The following is an 8,103-nucleotide window of genomic DNA, read 5'->3' as shown; positions in this document are numbered from 1 at the left end:
AATGTCTATTCAGGTCCTTTACCCTTTTTTTCATTGGATTGTATGGGGTTTTTTGGTGTTCAGTTTTGTAAGTTCTTTCTAAATTTTGAATATTAACCTCTTATCAGATGTGTCATTGGCAAATATCTTCTTTCACTCAGTGGGTTGTCTTTTCATTTTGTTGATGGTTTTCTTTGTTATGCAAAAACTTTATAATTTTATATACTAACTTGCTTACTTTTTTCTTTAGTTTCCCTTGCCCATGGCAATATATCAGAAAAATATTGCTATGAGAAATGTCCAAGATTTTACTGCCTATGTTTTCTTTAGGATTTTATGATCTTAAGTCTAACATGTAAGTCTTTAATACATTTTGAGTTTATTCTTATGCGTGGTGTGAAAGGTGATATAGCTTCATTTTTTTGCATGTACCTCTCAAATTTACCCGACACCATTTAGTGAATATACTGTATTTACCCCACTGTACATTTTGCCTCCTTTGTGACTTAATGTTCTTCCCCCATTGCAGACTCAGTGAGGTACCAGTAGCTCACATTGAGGTATGGTTATGCTTGGTCTGCTGCTTTTAATCCTCTCTTTCATTTGTCCTTATTCACAGATGATGAGACAGGAGAAGAAAGATGGACAGGAGACTGTTGATTTTGAGTGTGATATATATATATATTATATACAAATAATCAATAGAGTTAAAATTATAACCCTTTTTTCTCATATTTATGTGATTTTTAGAGAGAGAGAGAGGTGGTGGGAGAGACAAGATCAGAAGACATTGGTTAGACTAAAACAAAAACATCTAATTTATATGTGAAGATTTTAGTAAAAAATTCAAATGATAGCTTTTAAATCACAGTTTACATTCCAAATTGTAATTGAATACTACTTCTTCTGTACAATAAAAATTGGCTTCATGAGATAAAGGGACTCAGAGTTAGGTTAAAAGCCCTTTTTTACATACCAAACAAAAATAGAGAGTAGTTTTACCTGACTGTTCCAGGTAAGCATCTTTTAAATATCATTAGGCAAAAGATAAATTAAGAAACACAAAGTCTTCCAAGGTTCACCGCCATTCCTAATGATGAACACTACACATCTGGGCTACTGTTTTTCCAGAATTGTTATGCTTTATCTACTTTTGTGAATCAAAATTTGGTAAAATCAAAGTCAATACAAGTGGCAAGGAAGATGCTCAAGAAGGAACTTGAGCTGCTTTTTCAGGTTACAAGGTAGTGGAAAAGAATTATTGAGAGTGGAAAGAGATTTGTGTGTTGTATTATGTTCCTTTACTTCACTCACAGCCTTTGAAAGTTAGGATGCTTGCCAGTAACGGAGTTGTTGCTAATTTCTTCTTTTTGTATACACCCCATCACAAACTAGTGCCAAAAATGAAATAAAACACAGGTAAGCAGAGGAAAATACATATTAATATTGCACCAATGTCAAGCCAGTTCTTGGTCTCAGTGTTCATTTCTAATTTATACAAATTTTTAAAAAGTATATGAGATTAATTCCATATATATTGTGCTGTGGTTTTGTGCTTTTTAAATTGTGGTATAATTGACATATAACATTATATTAGTTTCAGGTGTACAACACAGTGGTTAAATATTTGCATTCTTGAACCCATTCTCTTAAAGATGATTGCACATTAATGTGATAATTACACAGACATTGAAAACTGATGAAATCTCAAATAATTACCCTGGTGCAATTCCATCCTGTGTGTCTGTTCTGCGGAACAGAAGTCATTTATCTCTGTCCACATTCTCTCCCACCTAAGTGCGTGCTACCACCCCATGGAAGATTCTATGGACATGGACATGAGCCTTCTTTTTTTTTTTTTTTTTTTTTATTGCAGGGGGCCCTGGTGGCCTTTGCTCCTGTCCCATCCACCCTACCCCACCCTCCCCCAGTAGTAGTTCTTTCCCAGCTTGCTGCCAGTGATGAGAGCCTGCAGTGATGAAGCTGGCAGATTGGAATCAATTACTGGCCAATGGAGACTTTCCCATAGGCCTGGGCTTGGGAAAGGAGGCCATGGTTGCTACCGGGACAGCTGGTCTGACAGTCCACTGAGAGAGGAGCCTACGGCAGGGACAGGGACATACTCATATACCCCGCCCACAGCCCACATGCTATTGACAGGCTGTGGCAGACGGGTTCTTTCCACCCAGCGGTTTAACCCTTCCTCCAACCTTTGCCCACCTGTCTGCTGCTTTACCCAACAATTTGCTGTCTGAATGAGAGCACAGACCCAGAGAAGCCATGGTCAGTTTGTTGGTGAATCTCAGCTCAAGAGGCAAAAACAAACAAAGGTGCCACCTAACAGCAACATTTAGACGTGCCATTTGCAGGTTTTTTTTGTTTTTTTTTAATTTAAAATATTTCATTATTAGGGTTGTGCTTTGTATCATTTAGCTCCACTGGGGTCAGCACATATCAGTCCCGATGGGGCCAGGCTGCTACCTCCTGGATGTCATTGTCACTTCCAAAGTGTCCAGACATTTTGGGCTTCATCAACATGGGACGCACTTTGGAACAGCATTTAGAAAATCTATCCCCCCAACCTCTGCCCCCGAGGCTGTTTTTCTTTTTTTAGCAATAATAATAAAATATTCATAAAAATTTTTTTTTCAATATCTTACTGTGGTTTATACCTTGAGCTGAAATTTTGAGCAAGAATAATCATTTAAATGCTGGAAAACTGTGCCTTATCCTTTTTCTTCTGCCTGTTGTTTTTTATTATCAGGTTAATTCAAACAACTAATCCAACATTAACAGTTTTACTGACCTTCAAAAGCAAAGAACTCATTAAATAATGTGCCAGAATCCTTTTGCCAATGACATAAACATTTCAGGAGAACTTTCCTTTTTGAAAGATGTATTTAACTATTCAACTTTTCGTTAAAATGCATTAAAATGAGATAGGTACACTGAAAGAAGGAGAGGAGTGATGTAAAAATTATTGCCACACTATAAAAAATCAAAATATTTATACATGAAAATATTTTCTTAACCTGTTATTTAATTTCCTTGGTATTGTCTTTCCTCTTCTTTCAGGAAACTAATTTTCATTCTGAATTCTCTCTCTCTCTCTCTCCATTTTTTATGTAAAACTTTTGTGGCTCTTACAGGAAGTTTAGATGTATAATTGAAATGGTCTTTAATTACAATTACTACCAGTTCAAAATTAAATAAGAGTGGACGAATAAGTATGGGTTAGGAATGTCAAAAAAAAACGCTGTGGGGGGAAAAAACAAGATGGCGGAGGAGTAAGTGGAAGCTACACTTAACTTCCTCCCAGAACTAGTCTGGATTTACAACGTAATTTTGGAGAAATCATCTGGCATAACCAACCGAACACCAGCTGGAGAGAAGTCTTATAACCACGGAGAGACAAAAAAGGCCGCTACATCACAACGTGACCAGTAGGGAGTGCGGAGACACGGAAGGGCTGGCTGGGCTCACACGGGTGGCAGCTGAAGGGACTGAGAAACAGCTCAGCAGCCGGGGGTTCCCCCTGAGAAGGGCAGGGTCTAAACCCCCAGCTGGGCTCCCCAGCCTACAGCAACAGAGTGGAAAGTAAAATAGTATCCAGCTGAGAAAAGCGAAAAGCCACAGGGTTTCTTGCTAGCCGGAGAGAAACAGCTGGAGAAAGAGCTCTTAAGCGGATCACATACAAAAATATTTTGGCCCCCACTTACCCTGGGCTCCAGCGGGGGGAAGGCAGAGAGGACTGGAGATGCTTGGGGAGAGTTTGGTGTGGTGGCTTTGAGGGGAGAGCTGGGGAAGCGGCCGGCCGGGTCGCAGTGCTGACTCATCCCCACACTGCAGGCAGACCATTCCCGGCCAAGTGGCGTCGACATGAGCCTTCTGAGGCCCCAGAACTATCTTTTCGGTTGTGAACTCAAAGCTGACAAAGATTATCACTTTAAGGTGGAAAATGATGAAAATGAGCACCAATTATCCTTACGAACTGTCAGTTTAGCGGCCGGTGCAAAGGATGAACTGCACATTGTAGAAGCAGAGGTCATGAATTACAAAGGCAGTCCCATTAAAGTGACCCTGGCAACCCTGAAAATGTCTGTGCAGCCAACGGTTTCCCTTGGTGGCTTTGAAATAACACCGCTTGTGGTCTTACGGTTGAAGTGTGGTTCAGGGCCTGTGCATATTAGTGGACAGCACTTAGTAGCTGTGGAGGAAGATGCAGAGTCAGAAGACGAAGAGGAGGAGGATGTGAAGCTCCTGAGTATGTCCGGGAAGCGCTCCGCCCCTGGAAGTGGCAGCAAGGTCCCACAGAAAAAAGTAAAACTTGCTGCCGATGAAGATGATGATGAGGATGATGAGGACGATGATGATAATGAAGATGATGATGATGATGATTTTGAGATGAGGAAGCTGAAGAAAAAGCTCCTGTAAAGAAATCTATGTGAGATACTCCAGCCAAAAATGCACAAAAACCAAACCAGAATGGAAAAGACTCAAAACCGTCAACACCAAGATCAAAAGGTCAAGAATCCTTCAAAAAACAGGAAAAAACTCCTAAAACACCAAAAGGACCTAGTTCTGTAGAAGACATAAAAGCAAAAATGCAAGCAAGTATACAAAAAGGTGGTTCACTTCCCAAAGTGGAAGCCAAATTCATCAATTATGTGAAGAATTGCTTCCGGATGACTGACCAGGCTATTCAAGACCTCTGGCAGTGGCGGAAGTCTCTTTAAGAAAATAGTTTAAACAGTTTGTTAAAATTTTCCATCTTATTTCATTTCTGTAATAGTTGATATCTGGCTGTCCTCTTTATAATGCAGAGTGAGAACTTTCCCTACCGTGTCTGATAAATGTTGTCCAGGTTCCATTGCCAAGAATGTGTTGTCCAAAATGCCTGTTTAGTTTTTAAAGATGGAACTTCACCCTCGGTTGGTTTTAAGTATGTATGGAATGTTATGGTAGGACATAGTCGTAGTGGCAGTAAGACAAGTGGAAGTGGTGGGGAGACAAAGATATACATGTGAAATAAACTCAGTATTTAATAAAGTAAAAAAAAAAGGAATCTCAAATAATTATTTAAAAAATTTAAAATTAAAAGAAGAGAAAAATTCAAAGCAAAGTTACAATTTGAAATAGAATTTTAATTTACAGAGCTTGCTGATAATATAACCAAACCTACGGATTTTTTTCTACATCTAGAGGAATTCTACTTTTCAATCATCCAAACTGTATTAGGTCACACAGAACTTTGGAGAGAGGGTAAGAGACTTGATTTTGTGCCTTTGCTCAGCTGCTCTCTAGCTACACCATATTAACTTATTTAGCTTCATATCCTTACCTATGATATTAACTACAACCACCACAGCAGGTAACATATACTGAGTGCTTTCAATGTGAGTACATTGCTCTGTAAACTTTACATGTTAATTCATTTAATTCTTGTATTAGTTTGTGAGATAGATGCTATCATTATCTCCATTTTGCAGATGGGAAAATTAAAGCATATCAGAAAGTTAAATAAGTAGGATCAGAGAGCTAGTAAGTAGTGGAGCTGAGATTCATACCCAGGCTTTTTGACTTTATTTAACATAATGTTTTAATTTTAAATCAGGCATAGTAATAATATTTAATTCATAAGGTTATTCTGCATTTTAAATTAGGTAAAGTATGTAAAACACTAAAATTGCCTGCAAAATGTTTCCTAAATATTTGTTATCATTCATTTAAAATATTTGTTAAATTATACTCCTTGCCAAACATTATCTTGAATGAAATCTTATTTTAAGCATGATCATTATATTTAACATGAGCAGAAATTAACATGTTTGCATAAAGGTTAAAAAAAATCATCAAATACTTGCATGTATACTCCATTTCCACCCACATACAAAATGGTGATATGTGCCCTGCTCATTTATAGGACAGTTCACAAAGTCATTAGACACTCAGCTTTGAATTGGTATGTATTATGTAGTTAAGGTAACCAGCTGACTATATTTTCAAGTAACCAATGCAGATTTATAAAGATAGAAACTTTCTAAATGTAAACTAATGTTTTAAGCATTAAATATAATGTTTAAACTACTTATAATAAGTAGGTAGTAATTTGAATTTTGTCTTGCTTATCTTCTTTCTAAATGTGTTTGACACATCAGGAACTTTATATGACTTAAATGTATCTTTCAGTTTTCTATGGTCAAAATGTTAGAGCTTATCTGAAAATGGCCCATTTTATCCATCTTCTAAAACAAAATGTGACACACAGCAAAAGGAAGATAAGTACAGTTATAATGGGTGCACATATGCTTTTTATAAAAAGATTTTATATTTGAAGTATGAAGTTCAACATCAAGACTATATTTTAAAATTCTATTTATGAAAAATAAAGTTTTGCTTTCTTTAAGCATTTGAGAACTATTTAGTTTTTATTCAGTTTGAGAAATGTACAATTCTTGGTTTTCATTTTTTTTTCTGCTTCCCTCCACTATAGGGAAAAGAGAAAAGATAAATTTTCAAGTAATTTCATTGTTTGGTAATTTGATAAAGAATGGATGATTTTTTTCTCTTTATTGCTTTATCATGGATCACCATCAATTTATATTCTAAATCATTCTCAGACATATAAAGGGCAAATGATACTGCAACATCCTAAAATTCCAACACTTTCTTCTGTCCTGCTTTATTTTATAATTTTGTAGCACTTGTACCTGTTTAACATATAATGCAGCTGAGTTATTTTGTTGTTGGTTTGTTGTTACTTGTGGTGGCAGTGGTGATGGATGTATTTCTACTTCCACTATAAGACTATAAGACTGGAGTCTAGATATTTTTGTCTCTTTCTATTGTCATGTTTTTAGTACCTAAGACAGTGACTGGCTCATAGAAGTCACTTATTTTTATTACAGTTGTTGTTACATCAATGGATGAGTAGATGAATAGATATATTCATGCATGCATCACTTAAAGAAACCTCTCACATTATGTGTGAAGAGAAACATTTTATTACAATTTCATAATTGATTAAATGAAAATTTAAAACCTTTGGCTATACTGTCACTATGAAAGCGGCTATTTCACATAGTTCACACAGGTAATTAAACTGATACTCAATTTCTACAGTTGGGAGAAAATAGTTGAAGCAAAATATAGGTTTTTCTCCAAATATAATAATTTTATTTTATTATTAATTAATTTTTATTTAGAATGTCACAGAGATAGAAGAAGTGAGCCATAGAAGAAGGCTGTTGGACCTTAGTGGGGGGCGAGGGGGCTGGAGAGAGAGAGACAGAGAAAGAGAGAGAGAGGAAGAGAGGGAGAGAGAGAGAGATCCCTGGGGAAAGGGGGAAAGGTGTGAGCCTGCTCTATAGAGAGAGCCACATTAATCCAGTAACCTTATTTCTAGGTAACTTTTTCTTTGTATTTGCACCTCAATTCTGAAAGGTTTGTTTGTATAGCTAATCAGATAGGTATTACTTTACTTAAGGATAAGAAAAGTCAAGCTTATAATAACTTCTTTAGAAATGGACATATTTAACCAGATAGTCTCTCCATACAGTTTCTTTCTTAATTGATGGCAGAGCATCATAGTGTTCATTAAGCTTCTGGTAATTATATTCCTTTCTTAATTAAACTTAAGTTTCAGTTCAAGCTAACATCACAAAAAGACAGTTTGCTTATGTTACATCTTAAAATTTTTTAATATATTTATTTATGACTTTTATTTAAAAGTTTTTAAACTATCAGTATGGAGAGAAGGGAGGGTTCTTTGAGTGACTGAGCTTAACGGTCTTAGAGTGTTGTTTCTTCATAGGTACAGACTTCCTTCCACTTGCCATCACCCCCTTTTGGCTCGGAGAGCAGTTTCACACTATAAAGGGAGGCTGCATCAATCAGCAAATTCCTTGGAGCTTTTCTAAGAATTGTCAGCGAAAATAATTACTCTGCTTTCAATGTGATCGCTATACATTTTGCAATGCAAAACAAGAATACTAGGTGGGTGGAACATATTTAAAAGATATTTACTGAGAATTGAATAAGAGCAATTGCAAGCATGAGTGTAAGTATTTTACTCAAGTTTAATTTCTGTCTTTTACCACACAGTAGGTTGAAACTAGATTACCT

The 8,103-nt window shown here is 36.4% G+C and overlaps 1 pseudogene; it reads left to right on the top strand.

Annotated features, from left to right (window-relative positions):
* The first annotated feature begins 1,793 nt into the window (after positions 1-1,793).
* LOC150015775 (nucleophosmin-like) lies at positions 1,794-4,715 on the top strand (annotated as a pseudogene).
* The last annotated feature ends 3,388 nt before the right edge of the window (positions 4,716-8,103 follow it).

The sequence above is a fragment of the Furipterus horrens genome, unplaced genomic scaffold, assembly GCF_987537825.1.
Source record: "Furipterus horrens unplaced genomic scaffold, mFurHor1.1.pri manual_scaffold_3, whole genome shotgun sequence".
NCBI lineage: Eukaryota > Metazoa > Chordata > Mammalia > Chiroptera > Furipteridae > Furipterus > Furipterus horrens.
The sequence above is the reverse complement of the archived record's forward strand: the minus strand, read 5'-3'. Positions and strand labels throughout refer to the sequence as shown.